Source organism: Chiloscyllium punctatum, chromosome 3 (genome assembly GCF_047496795.1).
Source record: "Chiloscyllium punctatum isolate Juve2018m chromosome 3, sChiPun1.3, whole genome shotgun sequence".
Classification (NCBI taxonomy): Eukaryota; Metazoa; Chordata; class Chondrichthyes; order Orectolobiformes; family Hemiscylliidae; genus Chiloscyllium; species Chiloscyllium punctatum.
Window position 1 is genome coordinate 31258395 of NC_092741.1, and position 13900 is coordinate 31272294.

A 13900-nucleotide genomic window follows, 5' to 3' on the forward strand; every position below is an offset into this window, starting at 1 on the left:
TCGGCCCAACAAGTCCACACCGCCCCGCCAAAGCGCAACCCACCCATACCCCTATATCTACCCCTTACCTAACACTATGGGCAATTTAGCATGGCCAATTCACCTGACCTGCACATCTTTGGACTGTGGGAGGAAACCGGAGCACCCGGAGGAAACCCACGCAGACACTGGGAGAATGTGCAAACTCCACACAGTCAGTCGCCTGAGGCGGGAAGTGAACCCGGGTCTCTGGCGCTGTGAGGCAGCAGTGCTAACCACTGGGAGTGGGGAAATGAAGGACCAGAAAAGACATCGAACAGTACAGCATTGGAACAGCCCACCTTGTCTGTGCTGACCATGATGCCATGCTAAAGTAATCCCATCTACCTGCACATGGTTGGTCTGTTTCCCTCTATTTCCTAGGCAAAAATGAGGACTGCAGATGCTGGAAGCCAGAGTTTAGATCAGAGTGGTGCTGGAAAAGCACAGCAGGTCAGGCAGCATCCAAGGAGCAGGAAAATCGACGTTTTGGGCAAAAGCCCTTCATCAGGAATAGAGGCAAGGAGCTGCTTCTTCCATCTCCCCTAGCTGCATGTTACTCCCTCTGAGTAAAAAACTTACCTTGCACATCTCCTTTAAACCTTTCTCCTCTCACCTTTCACCTATACCCCCTTATATTTGACATTGCCACCCTGAGAAAGAGATTCCAACTATCCACCCGACCAATGCCACTCATTATTTTATGTAATTTTATCACCCTTTCCCTAGTTACCCTCTTGTTCCTAATTTAAGTACAAAATGCCTTGGGATTCTCCTTAATCCTACATGCCAAGGACATTGCTTGGACCCATTTAGCCCTGTTAATTCCTTGTTTATGTTCTTTCTTGCTTCCTTTATATTCCTTGAAGGCCTTGCCAGATTTCAGTTTCCTAAACCTTACATACAATTACTTTTTTCTTTTTTAATAAACTTTTAATCCATCCAGGGTTCCTGACCCTTGCCATTTTTACCTTTCATCCTCATAGGAATGTTTTGGTCCTGAACTCTGATCAACTGGCCTTTAAAAGACTCCCACTTCTGCAGTTCCTGATCACTACTGCTGCAGTTAGCCTTCCTCCAATATAACACTTTCACTCGATGACCAGTCTTATCCTTATCTTTAACTACCTGAAAACTTGCAGAATTATGATCACTGTTGCCAAAAATGCTCCCCCCACCCATTGAAAATTTGATCACTTGGTCAGGCTCACTCCCCAATAACAGGTCTAGTACAGTGCCTTCCCCAGTTGGACTATCTCCATATTGTTTTAAAAAACCCTCCTGGATGTCACAAATTCTGTCCCATGCAAGCCCTTAGTGCTCAGAAAGTTCCACTCAACACTGGATTGTTAACATCATCCACAAGCCCTCCAAGATGTGCTCTCTCAACATTCTCCCTTATCAATAATACGATTCCCCCATCCCTTTTACATCCCTGTCTCGCACGCTTGTGACATCTAAACCCTGGAACATTGAGCTGCCAGTTTGGCCCTTCTCTCAACAAAAGACTTTCCCTTTTCCACCCAAATCTACAAATCCCCTGCCACGCAGACTGCCACAGTTCCAGATCAGTGGGGAAGCAGTTGGCCTTGATTCATTTAAGGTAAAAACAATGACTGCAGATGCTGAAAACCAAATACTGGATTAGTGGTGCTGGAAGAGCACAGCAGTTCAGGCAGCATCCAACGAGGATAAATATGATCCATTTCATTCAGAATACTGTATTTGGTTCCCAGAGCTCTCCACTACCAAAGATTTTGTCACATCACCTGGCTGTCTGTTGGAGACTAATTGATTGAGATTGATGGCTGTGATTACACAGGGACAGCTTATATTTATATAGTGCCTCACAGTAAATCATAGGAGCAAGAAGAAACAAAAGTTTGACAGCAGGACACATAAGAAGATATTTGGACATGTGACCAAAAGCTTAGTTAAGGAGGCGATTCTGAAAGAGGAACGAGAGTAGGGGGAGGTTTTTCACTGTATCATAGATTTTTTTTTAGTTGTGTCCCTCTCTTTCCCTGGCTGTGTGCTTATTTTAGATCTGTTATGTCTCTCACATTTTCCAGATGTAAGGGGGAGGGAAGGGGTGCATTTTCAGGAATGACAATCTGTAACTCGTGGAGTGCCGCAGGGATCAATACTGAGGCCACAAGGATTCCCAACACGTATTGATGACTTGGATGAGCAAAGTGAACGTACAGCAGTCAAGTCTGTGGGTGGTGAGGATGAGACAAAGAGACTACAAAGTTGAGTGGGCAAAAACTTGGCAGACAGAGTGTAATGCGGAGAAATGTGAAGGTATTCACTTTTGCGGGGAGAATTAGGAGAACTGAATATTATTTAAATTGAGACAGACCACAGAAAACTCCAGCACAGTGGGAATTGAGAGTCCCTGAGCATGAGCTACAAAAAGAGGGTAATAGGGAAGGCAAATGAAATGTTGGCCTTTATTTCAAAGAAAATAGAAGCTAAAAATAGGCAAGTTTTGCTGAAACTGTTCAAGGCACTAGTCAGAGCACGGCTGGAATACTTTGGTCCTGTTATCGAAGGAAAGATTTGCTGGCATTGGAAGATTCACCAAGCTGATTCTGTGTACAGAGGGACTGTGTTATAAAGAGATATTTTAGTAGTTTGGGCCTGTACTCATTGGTGCTTAAGAGAATAAGAGTTAACCTTAGTGCGTTAAACAAGGTTCTTAGGGGAATAAAAGGTTTTCATGTGAAAAATAATGTTCATACTCCTTGTGGAAAGTCTAGGACCAGAGGATATTATCTCAGAATAAGGAGCCACCCTTTTAAGACAGAAATGGGAAGGAATTTCTTTCAGATGGTAGCGATTCTTTTGAAATCTTTACTGCAGAGGGCTGTTGAGCCTGGGGTGTTAAATATGTTGCAGGCTGAGAAAGAGAGATTTTTAATCTCTACCGGAATCAAGGGTTATGGGGGAAAGGTGGGGCAGTGAAGTTGACAATTATCAGATCAGCCATGATCTCATTGGATGGTGCTGCAGATTCTATAAGCTGGAAAGCCTGCTTCTGCTCCTATGTCTCACGGTCTTATCTTCCCAAGCAATTTTCCAATCAATTATGCAAACTGGCCTCTTTAGTCCCTGTCTTGTAGAATCATGGCACAGGAAACATGGACAGTACTGTCCATTGTCAAAATGTTGTGGCAGTCATGCCACTGAGTGCTATATTTAAACGACAGCGCCACGGCATTTCAGGGACTGTGAGCTGGGGAATGACTCCTTCTAGGAAGGCCTCAAGATAAGGAGCTGGTCATTTGGGACTGAGTTGAATTGATTTCACTCAAATGGTTGTGAGTCTTTGAACTAGAGTGTTGTGATACCCCTTTTGTTCTGTTTACTTAATACTTGGAAAGTAGCGTTACAGGTAGATGGGATAGCAAAGAAGGCATTTAGTATGCTTTCCTTTATTGGTCAGAGCACTAAGTATAGGAGTTGGGAGGTCATGTTGCGGTTGTAAAGGACATTGGTTAGGCCACTTTTGGACTACTGCCTGCAATTCTGGTCTCCTTCCTATTGGAAGGATGTTGTGAAACTTAAAAGGGTTCAGAAAGATTTACAAGGATATTGCCAGGGTTAGAGGATTTGAGCTATAAGGAGAGGCTGTACAGGCTGGGGCCGTTTCCCCTGGAGGCTGAGGGGTGACAGTATAGAGGCTTATAAAATCACGAGGGGCATAGATAGGATAAATAGACAAAGTCTATTCACTGGGGTGGGGGACTCAGAACTAGAGGGCATAGATTTAAGGTGAGAGGGGAAAGATATAAAAGAAACCTATGGGGCAACTTTTTCATGCAGTGGTACGTATATGGAATGAGCTGCCAGAGGAAGTGGTGTGGGCTGGTACAATTGCAACATTTAAAAAGCTTTTGGATGGGTATATGAATAGGAAGGATTTAGAGGGATATGGGTAAGTGCTGGCAAATGGGACTAGATTAGGTTAGGATATTTGATCAGCATGGAGGAGCTGGACCGAAGGATCTGTTTCCGTGCTGTACATCTCAATGACTCTATGACTTAGATAGGCTGAGTCTTAGTCTGGCTATGGATCTCATTGCCCTCCTGCCTGACCCTCTTCACCTCCTCAGTATACTGATCAGATGCAATGCTGGTTTTTATCTTACTCAGGGATGGCCCCACCAGCAATACCCATATCCGAAGAATTGAACTGAACTGAATTGAACTGAATTGAATTGAATTGAATTTATTGTAACGTGTACCAAGACACAGTGAAAAGCTTTGCCTTGCGAGCAATATGGGCAGATCACAGAGTGAAATAGCATAGATAGTAAATAATAGGTAAACACCAGCAAAAACAAAAGCACAGGTACAGGCAAACAGAGTTTCTGAGTCTATTCAGTAATTGAACAACAGTCGGGTAGAAACTGTTTCAAAACCAGCTGGTGTTTGTGTACAGGCTTCTGTACCTTCTCCCCGATGGTAGAGGTTGTAGAAAAACATTGCCAGGGTGGGATAGATATTTGAGAATGCTGGCGGCCTTTCCTTGACAGCGGGCCTGATAGATGGATTGTGTAGATGGGAGGTTGGCTTCTGTGATTGTCTGGGCCCAGTTCACCACTCTCTGTAACCGTCTCCGATCTTGAATGGTACAGTTGCCATACCAGGTAGTGATACATCCAAACAGAATGTTCTCGATGGCGCACCTATAAAAGTTGGCAAAGGGTATTTGCTGTCATGCCAAATTTCCTCAGCTGCCTGAGGAAGAAGAGTCATTGTTGGGCCTTTGTAACCAGTGCTTCCATATGAGTGATTAATAAAAATTCTGATCTTCCATTGGAATCACTGAGTAGGTGTAAAGCTGGCGTTCCAGCTGATCTTGTGGAATCTGCATCCTGCCAGTTGGATTAACCTTCCCCTCTGAAGCAGCAATGGCAATTAAAAAGGTAGGTAAAAACAATGACTGCAGATGCTGGAAACCAGATTCTGGATTAGTGGTGCTGGAAGAGCACAGCAGTTCAGGCAGCATCCGAGGAGCAGGAAAATCGACATTTCGGGCAAAAGCCCTTCATCAGGAATAAAGGCAGAGAGCCTGAAGCATGGAGAGATAAGCTAGAGGAGGGTGGGGGTGGGGAGAGAGTAACACAGAGTACAATGGGTGAGTGGGGGAGGAGATGAAGGTGATAGGTCGGGGGGAGAGGGTGGAGTGGATAGGTGGAAAAGAAGATAGGCAGGTAGGACAAGTCAAGGGGATAGTGCTGAGCTGGAAGTTTGGAACTAGGGTGAGGTGGGGGAAGGGGAAATGAGAAAACTGTTGAAGTCCACATTGATGCCCTGGGGTTGAAGTGTTCCGAGGCGGAAGATGAGGCGTTCTTCCTCCAGGCGTCAGGTGGTGAGGGAGCGGCGGTGAAGGAGGCCCAGGACCTCCATGTCCTCGGCTGAGTGGGAAGGGAGTTGAAATGTTGGGCCACGGGGCAGTGTGGTTGATTGGTGGGGTGTCCCGGAGATGTTCCCTAAAGCGCTCTGTTAGGAGATGTCTAGTCTCCCCAATGTAGAGGAGACCGTATCGGGAGCAACGGATACAATAAATGATATTAGTGGATGTGCAGGTAAAACTTTGATGATGTGGAAGGCTCCTTTGGGGCCTTGGATGGAGGTGAGGGAGGGGGTGTGGGTGCAGGTTTTGCAGTTCCTGCAGTGGCAGGGGAAAGTGCCAGGATGGGAGGGTGGGCATCGACATGACCAGGTAGTCACAGAGGGAACGGTCTTTGCGGAAGGCAGAAAGGGGTGGGGAGGGAAATATATCCCTGGTGGTGGGGTCTGTTTGGAGGTGGTGGAAATGTCAGCAGATGATTTGGTTTATGCAAATGTTGGTAGGACGGAAGGTGAGCACCAGGGGGCGTTCTGTCCTTGTTACGGTTGGAGGGGTGGGGTTTGAGGGTGGAGATGCAGGGTGTGGACGAGATCATTGGAGGGCAATTTTAACCATGTGGGAAGGGAAATTGCGGTCTCTAAAGAAGGAGGAGATGAAGGTGATAGGTCGGGGGGAGAGGGTGGAGTGGATAGGTGGAAAAGAAGATAGGCAGGTAGGACAAGTCATGGGGTGTTCTGTAGTGGAACTGGTCCTCCTGGGAGCAGATACGGTGGAGGCAGAGGAATTGGGAATACGGGATGGCATTTTTACAAGAGGTAGGGTGGGAAGAGGTGTAATCCAGGTAGCTGTGGGAGTCGGTGGGTTTATAGAAAATGTTGGTGTCAAGTCGGTCATCGTTAATGGAGATGGAGAGGTTCAGGAAGGGGATGGAGGTGTCAGAGATGGTCCAGGTAAATTTAAGAGGTAAAAACAATAACTGCAGATGCTGGAAAGCAAATACTGGATTAGTGGTGCTGGAAGAGCACAGCAGTTCAGGCAGCATCCAACGAGCAGCGAAATCGACGTTTCGGGCAAAAGCCCTGATGAAGGGCTTTTGCCCGAAACGTCGATCTCGCTGCTCGTTGGATGCTGCCTGAACTGCTGTGCTCTTCCAGCACCACTAATCCAGGTAAATTTAAGGTCAGGGTGGAATGTGTTGGTGAAGTTGATGAATTGCTCAACCTCCTCGCGGGAGCACGAGGTGGCGCCAATGCAGTCATCAATGTAGCGGAGGAAGAGGTGGGGAGGGGTGCCAGTGTCAAGTCCAAGAAAGATGCTAGCTTTTGGTACGTCATTCTTTGAAGTTATTACAAGTAGACAGGGCAGTTAAGAAGGTGTTTAACATGCTTGTCTTCATTGCTCAAACCTTTCAGTATAAGAGTTGGGACGTCATATTGAATTTGTGCATGGCATTAGTGAGGCCTTTTCTGGAGTACTGTGTCCAGTTCTGATCGCCCTATTATAGAATAGATATTATTATCGGAGAGAGTTCAGAAAAGATTTACTGGGATGTTATCGAGAATGGAGGGTTTGAGTTATCGGGAGAGGCTAGAGATGCAGGGAGTTATTTTCCCCTGGAGCATTGGAGGTTATGGGGTGACTTTATAAGGGTTTTTAAAGTCATGAGAGGCATGGATGGGGTGAATGGTTGGTGTCTTTTCCCTAGGGTTGGGGATTTCAAGACTGAGGGTATACAGTTAAAGTGAAAGGAGAAAGATTTTAAACAAGACATGACAGGCAATCGTTTTACAGGGAGAGGTTGTTTGTGTGTGCAATGCCCCTCCAGCAGAAGTGGTGGATGAGGGCACAATTACATTTGGATAAATGCATGATTAAGAAATATTTGGAGGGGTATGGGACAAGCACATCAGGTGGGGCCAGTTTAGCTTGGGATTATGGTTGGCATAGACTGGTTGGATCGAATGGTCTGTTTCTGTGCTGTATGACTCTATAAGTTTCCCTCAATGTATCAATTAATCCAGAGTGAATATTTGTTTTTTGATCATTAGTTGAACATCCAGAGGTGGAAAATCTCCAATTCCGCTCAATGCCTGAGTCCTGTGTTCAATAACAATTAACTCTTGTTCACTACAAGCTAAATAACCTTTGATTTTGTTATTCTAAAGACCGGAACTGAATGTCTCATAGGGTTATCTTTCTTCTGTAAAAATGTAATCATTCTTCATAAGCACAGCCTCTTCGACGAACCGATGGATAACCACTTCACAAACAGGGAAATACTCTTTAAGAGTTTGATTGATGACCAAATAAGCCCTTTTCAGTTGGGATAGAATGAACTCTTTCACATTCCATGCATATTTACTATTGTCAACGCAGATATGCATTTCTCCTGCATTAACAATGATTTGTTATTGCACATCTCATTTGTGTAAAAAGTTTAAATCCTCTTGAACACAATCAATCACTGCTCTACTAATTGCCTGCTTAGTGCATTTTACAATGCTGTACTATTTAAATTGGATATTATTAAAAAGCAATATCAATAAGACAGTCCTTAGTGTTACAGGTTACTGCCAATTTTCAACCCATCAGAAAACCTGGAAACTATCGTAATTAACTGGAACTTTATGTGACAGCCCTGTCAGAAGAAACTTCAGCAATCCAGTTTCAACAATGACATTGAAAATCTTTCTTAATTTAAACCTCTAATTTATTTCTTATTGCTCACTAGTTACTAATATAGAATTCAAGATAAATCACTGAACTGAAGGCGTGGTTGCAATACAGGAGCAGTTGAAACAAGATGGAAGGAGACTCGTGTTAAGCATAAACGCCAGCAAAGGGCAATTAAGTTGAGTGTCCTCTTGCTATGAAACTGGCAGTATTATTAGAAACACAGTGTGGTGATAAACAAGAATGATACCCGGGATTAACTGGAGATGCCGATGTTGGACTGGGGTGTACAAAGTTAAAAATCACACAACACCAGGTTATAGTCCGACAGGTTTATTTGAAGCACTAGCTTTCAGAGCGACGCTCCTTCATCAGGTGGTTGTGATGAAGGAGCAGCGCTCCAAAAGCTAGTGCTTCCAATTTAACCTGTTGGACTATAACCTGGTGTTGTGTGATTTTTAACTTAGCCGGAGATGAAGGAATTGTCATTTGAGGAGCGGTTGTTGGACTCTGTGTCTGTAGTCGATGGAGTTTAGATGGATGAGGAAGGATTTCATTGAAACTTGCAAAATATGGAGATGCCTGGATAGAATGGACAGGGATGAAGATGTTTCCACTAGGAGTGATTAGGTATAAGTAAAGGGATGACCCTTGAGGACTGAGATGAGGAGGAATTTCTTCAGCCGTAGGGTGGTGAATCAGTGGAACTCATTGCTGCAGAAGGTGATGGGGGCAATGTCCATGACTGTCTTTAAGACAGAGATATATGTGTTCTTCGTTAGTAAAGGGATAAGGGTTACAGGCAAAGGCAAGAGAATGGGGTTGAGAAATAACTCAGCCATGATCAAATGGCAGAGTAGACTTGATGGGCCAAATAGCTTAATTCTGCTCCAATATCTTAGTCTTTTGGTTGTTTCTTGGACTAGAAGAACATTTAAAGTAGGGTTTCAAGCAGTCAGTGTTAAGACCCCTACTTTTCCTGATTAATGACCTAGGCCTAATGACAATTCAAAAATGTGCAGGCTAAGTGGATTAGCTATGGAAAATGCAGGGTTACAGATATAGGGTAGGAGAGTGGAGCTGAGTGGGATACTCTTTGGATGGTCGAAAAGTATGGTGCTGGAAAAGCACAGCTGGTCAGGCAGCATCTGAGGAGCAGGAGAGTCGACATTTCAAGCATAAGCTCTTCACCGTGAAGAAGAACCTATGATCGAAAGAAGCCTCTCCCTGAGAAACATCGATTCTCCTGGTCCTCGGATGCTGCCTGCCCTGCTGTGCTTTTCCAGTGCCACCCTCTTCGACTCTGATCTCCAGCATCTGCAGTCCTCACTTCCTTGCTGTCTTCGGAGGGGCAGTATGGACTCGATGGGCCGAATGGCCTGCTTCCATACTGTGCGGCTTCTATGATTCTATGGTTTGGGTGTGAAGAACACAATCTCAAAATTTTCAGGTGACACAAAACCTCAAGAGATTGTGAGCCGTGAAGAGGATGGTGTTAAGCTACAAGTAGACATAGACAGGCAGGCAGGAAAGGCGGACAAGTGGCAAGATGAAATTGAGTGAAAGTAAATCTTGTTGCTCAGACAAACGCAGAGAGATAACACAAAATGAAACACAAAATTCTAATGGGATGCAGCGTTTCTTAAAAATTAATTCAAGTGATGCGGGTGTTATTCGATAGGTCAGCATTTATTATCCTATTCTAATTGAACATTGCAGTGAGTCCTGAGTAACATGAAGGGCAGACCAGGTGAACATGGCAGACTCCCTTCTCCAAAGGACACTTGTGGATCAGATGGGCTCTTGCAACAACCAGCAGTAGTTTCAGGGTCACCATAAGTAAGTCGAGATCTCTATTCCAGATTTCAAGAACTGAATTTGAATTCCACCAGCTGCCACTTTAACCCGTGACATTTAAAAATGCCGTCAAGAGATGTGGACATTTCTGGTTGGGCAAACATTGATTGCCCGCTCCTGGTTTCCCTTGAGAAGCTGCCTTCTTGAAGCATTTAGTGTAGATGCACCTGGAATGGGAGCACGAGGATTTTAGTGACAGTGAAGGAACAGTGATAATAATGAGTGGATAAGTGCAGCTCCAACAACATTCAAGAAGTTTGATACCATCAAACACAAAGCAGTCCACTTGACTGACCTTGGATTTACCAATATTTGTTCTCTCCCCCACCAGCACTCAGTTGTAACAGTTCATACCATGTAGAAGATGCACTGCAAAAACTCACCAAGGCTCCTTTGACAGTATCTTCCAAATCTATGATCACTAAAGTTTTAAGGGTAGCAAATACATGAGGTCTCCACCATCATCCTGAATTCAAAATATATTCCTGCAGTATCCCTGGATCAAAAATCCTGGAACGCCTTTCCTAATGGTATTGTCAGTGCACTTAGACCAGAATGACTGCATCAGTTCAAGAGGGCAGCTCGATACCACTTTCTTAAGGAGAATGGAGGAGGGGTAATAAATGATGTTCTAACCAGTGATGCCCACAATCACAGAGTGCTAAAAGTTGTCGAAATAAGGAACTATCTTTTCAAAAATATAATTTTGTTTGTATTCACAGTCAATATTTAACTGATATTTAGGTTTAAATGCTCGATTTCATCCAAGCCTAAGCAAAGATACTCAAACTATTCACTTGAGTGCAGTTGAATTTAGTTACTTAAGAAAATGATTTAAACTGTTATTTTCTGTAGCTGGGGCTGAGCTAACTGAGAGAACATATCACTGTGACGCAGCACTAAATGTGACTTTGGACGGAGTTGAGGATCGGGGGTGAGTGACAATGGGGAAGGAGGTGCTATTTTCTAACCTGTTCTCCTTGCAGTAATTGGTTGCAATCATTTGAACTAGGAGTAGGAGGAGACCTTTCAGCCCATCTAGCATGCTCTGCCAAACAAAAATATCACAACTGATTTGATTTTATCCCATATACACCAGAAATCCTTTCAACCCCTTGCTTAACAACAATCTCTACATTCTGTTCTTATATAACGCGGTAGTTCCATTCCCCTGTGATCCCACATTATAAGAAAGTCGTATAATAGCACCACCATTTAAACCAATGGAACCAGAATTACGTTATAGCCAATACAAGTAAGGAAAGTTCACATTCTACAAATAATGGTCCAAATTCTTCAATAGCTTTATAGTCAATCTGCGCTGAAGAAATGTATATTATAGCAGAATCGAATGTACAGGCTAAAAACACTGAAGATTACCAAGAAAGATTTAGCTATTGTGCTTAGGACTAAATGGATCGAAAGGTAAGGGGACAAGGCTGGATAGGATACTGAGTTGGATAATCAACCATGATTATATTGAATGGTGGAATAGACTCGAAGGGCCGATTGGCCTACTCCTGCTCCTAATGTCCATGCTTCTAAGATTGGAATAGTAACTCTTCATCATTTCTAACCATTCTACTTATGGGGCAGGGAGAGACTTGATTCTGAGTGGTTGGTCTCATTTAAGGGTTTTCCAGGGTGATTTGTGGACTACTTTGGGACGGATCCATCTGCCAGACTGCTGCATCCTCAGTGTTGGGAAGAAGGTACAGTGATGAATTGGGAAAGCTAAGAGAATGCTATCATTTATAATAAGCGGTACGAAATATAAAAGTAGGGAGATGATGCTTCATTTATAGAGAGACATGTGAGACCAGGTCTGGAGTATTGTGTACATTATTGATCTCCTTACTTAAGAAAGTATGGAAAGGCATGGAGAACAATTCACAGAAGAGTTCTGAGACTAAAACCTATAATGGAAAGTTTTCATCATGAATCAAGTGTGGAGAAGCTAGTCTTATACTCAGTGGATTTTAGAAGAGTAAAAGGGGCCTTCATTGAATCTGAGGGGTCTTGAAAAAGGTGTAAATGGAGGGATAGTCCCTCTACTGGGTGAATCAAGAACTAAAGGATACTGCTTTAAGATAGGAGTGTACCAGCTTAAAACAGAGGTAAGGAGTTCATTTTTCTCAAAGACGTTCATGAATCTTTGGAACTCTGTTGCTCAAAACACTGTATTCTGCAATTTGTTCTGCTACCCTGATGCACTTTGTCTGGTATGATCTGCTTGCACAGCATGCAAAACAACACTTTTCACTGTATCTCCATACATGTAACAACAACAACTCAATCAATTAATCAATCAAAATGTAGTGCAAGCAAAGTCTTTGAATATTTCTAAGGTAGAGGTGGATACATTCTTGATAAGCAAGGAGTTGAGAGGTAACCAAGAGTACATGAAGTTGTACCAACCAGTGGTGGTTTCTGACTGGGATAGAGTGCTGCCAACAATTCTCACTCCTCAACCAAAAGTCACTGCATGAATTCTGTATCTTCCTAATCAACCTGCTCAGGGACCTTATAACACCTTTGGGACAACTGGGACTTGAAGCCAGGCCTCCTGCCTTAGAGGCAGGCACATTACCTCAGTGCCACAAGGGAACCTCAAGCCTCCCTTCTTTGCTGAGCTAAGGGCTTCTATAATTGTAAATGGTAGCACTTAAAGTACTCTTGAATCTTAATATGAAAAGACAGGTGAATTCACAACAAGATGTAACTTACTGCATGATAGCAACAGGTACAAGCTGCATTGACAAGTTAGGCATAATTACAAAGACAATCAGGGATACAAGATGATACATCTTCCTCCATCAAGACCTTATGTTGAACTCTGTCTTCGGCAACCTGAAGAATGTGTGATCTTATGATGGGTGGCGCTTGATTAACACTTTCAGAATCATAACAGGCAGGAGCAAGGATTGATAAGGTCAGCCATGATGTTCAAAGAGTCACAGAGTTATAGAGTTGTACAGGCCCTTTGTCCACAATGCCCAACCAATCAATGCCAAAAAGAGACCAAACCACATTAATCCCATTTACCTGCACTTGGTTCATAGGCTACCATAGCCTGGCAGTTTAAGTGCTCATCCAGATGCTTCTTAAATGCTGCAAGAGTACCTGCCTCCAGCACCCTGTCAGGAAATGCGTTCTTCATTTCTACAACCTTTTGGGAGAATTTCTTTTTCTGAGATATTCTGTAAACCACTTACTCCTCACTTTAAACATGTGCCCTCTGCTCTTAGAAATGACTGCCATGGGGAAACAATTCTCAGGACTTAACCTGGCTTCACCTCTCATCATCAATCAGATCACCCCTCAGCCTCCTCAGTTCCAGAGAAAATAAACCCAGCCTGTCCAGTGTCTCCTCTTAAATGAGACTTTCTATTCCAGACAACATCCTGGTGAATCTCCTCTTCGCTCTCTCCATTGCAATCTCGTCCTTCCAATAGTGTGTTGAGCACACTGCACACAATATTCCATCTGTGGCCTAAGCAATACTTTATAAAGTTGTAAAAATACTTCCTTGTTCCAGTATTCTATGTCCAGCTAATGAAGGCAAGTATCCTGTATACATTCTCTACTACCCTGTCTACCTATGCTGACACCTTCAGAGATCTATGGACTTGTACACCAAGGTTCCTTTGTTCCTCAGTACTCCCTAGGGACCTGTCATTTATTGTGTAAATCCTTTCCTTCTTTGACCTCCTAAAATGCAACACCTCACACTTTTCAGGATTAGACTCTATCAGCCATCGCTTGGTCCAATTCACCAGCTGATCAGTATCAAACTGTAGCCTGAGACCATTCTCCTCACCAACAACAATGCTACCAATTTTCATGCCATCTGCAAACTTACTAATTATACTGTCTACATTCTCATCCAACACGCATAACAACAAGGGTCCCAGCACTAATCCCTGTTGTACACTGCAGGTCACAGTCTTTCAATTATAAAAACAACCCTCTGCCATCACCCTTTGCCCC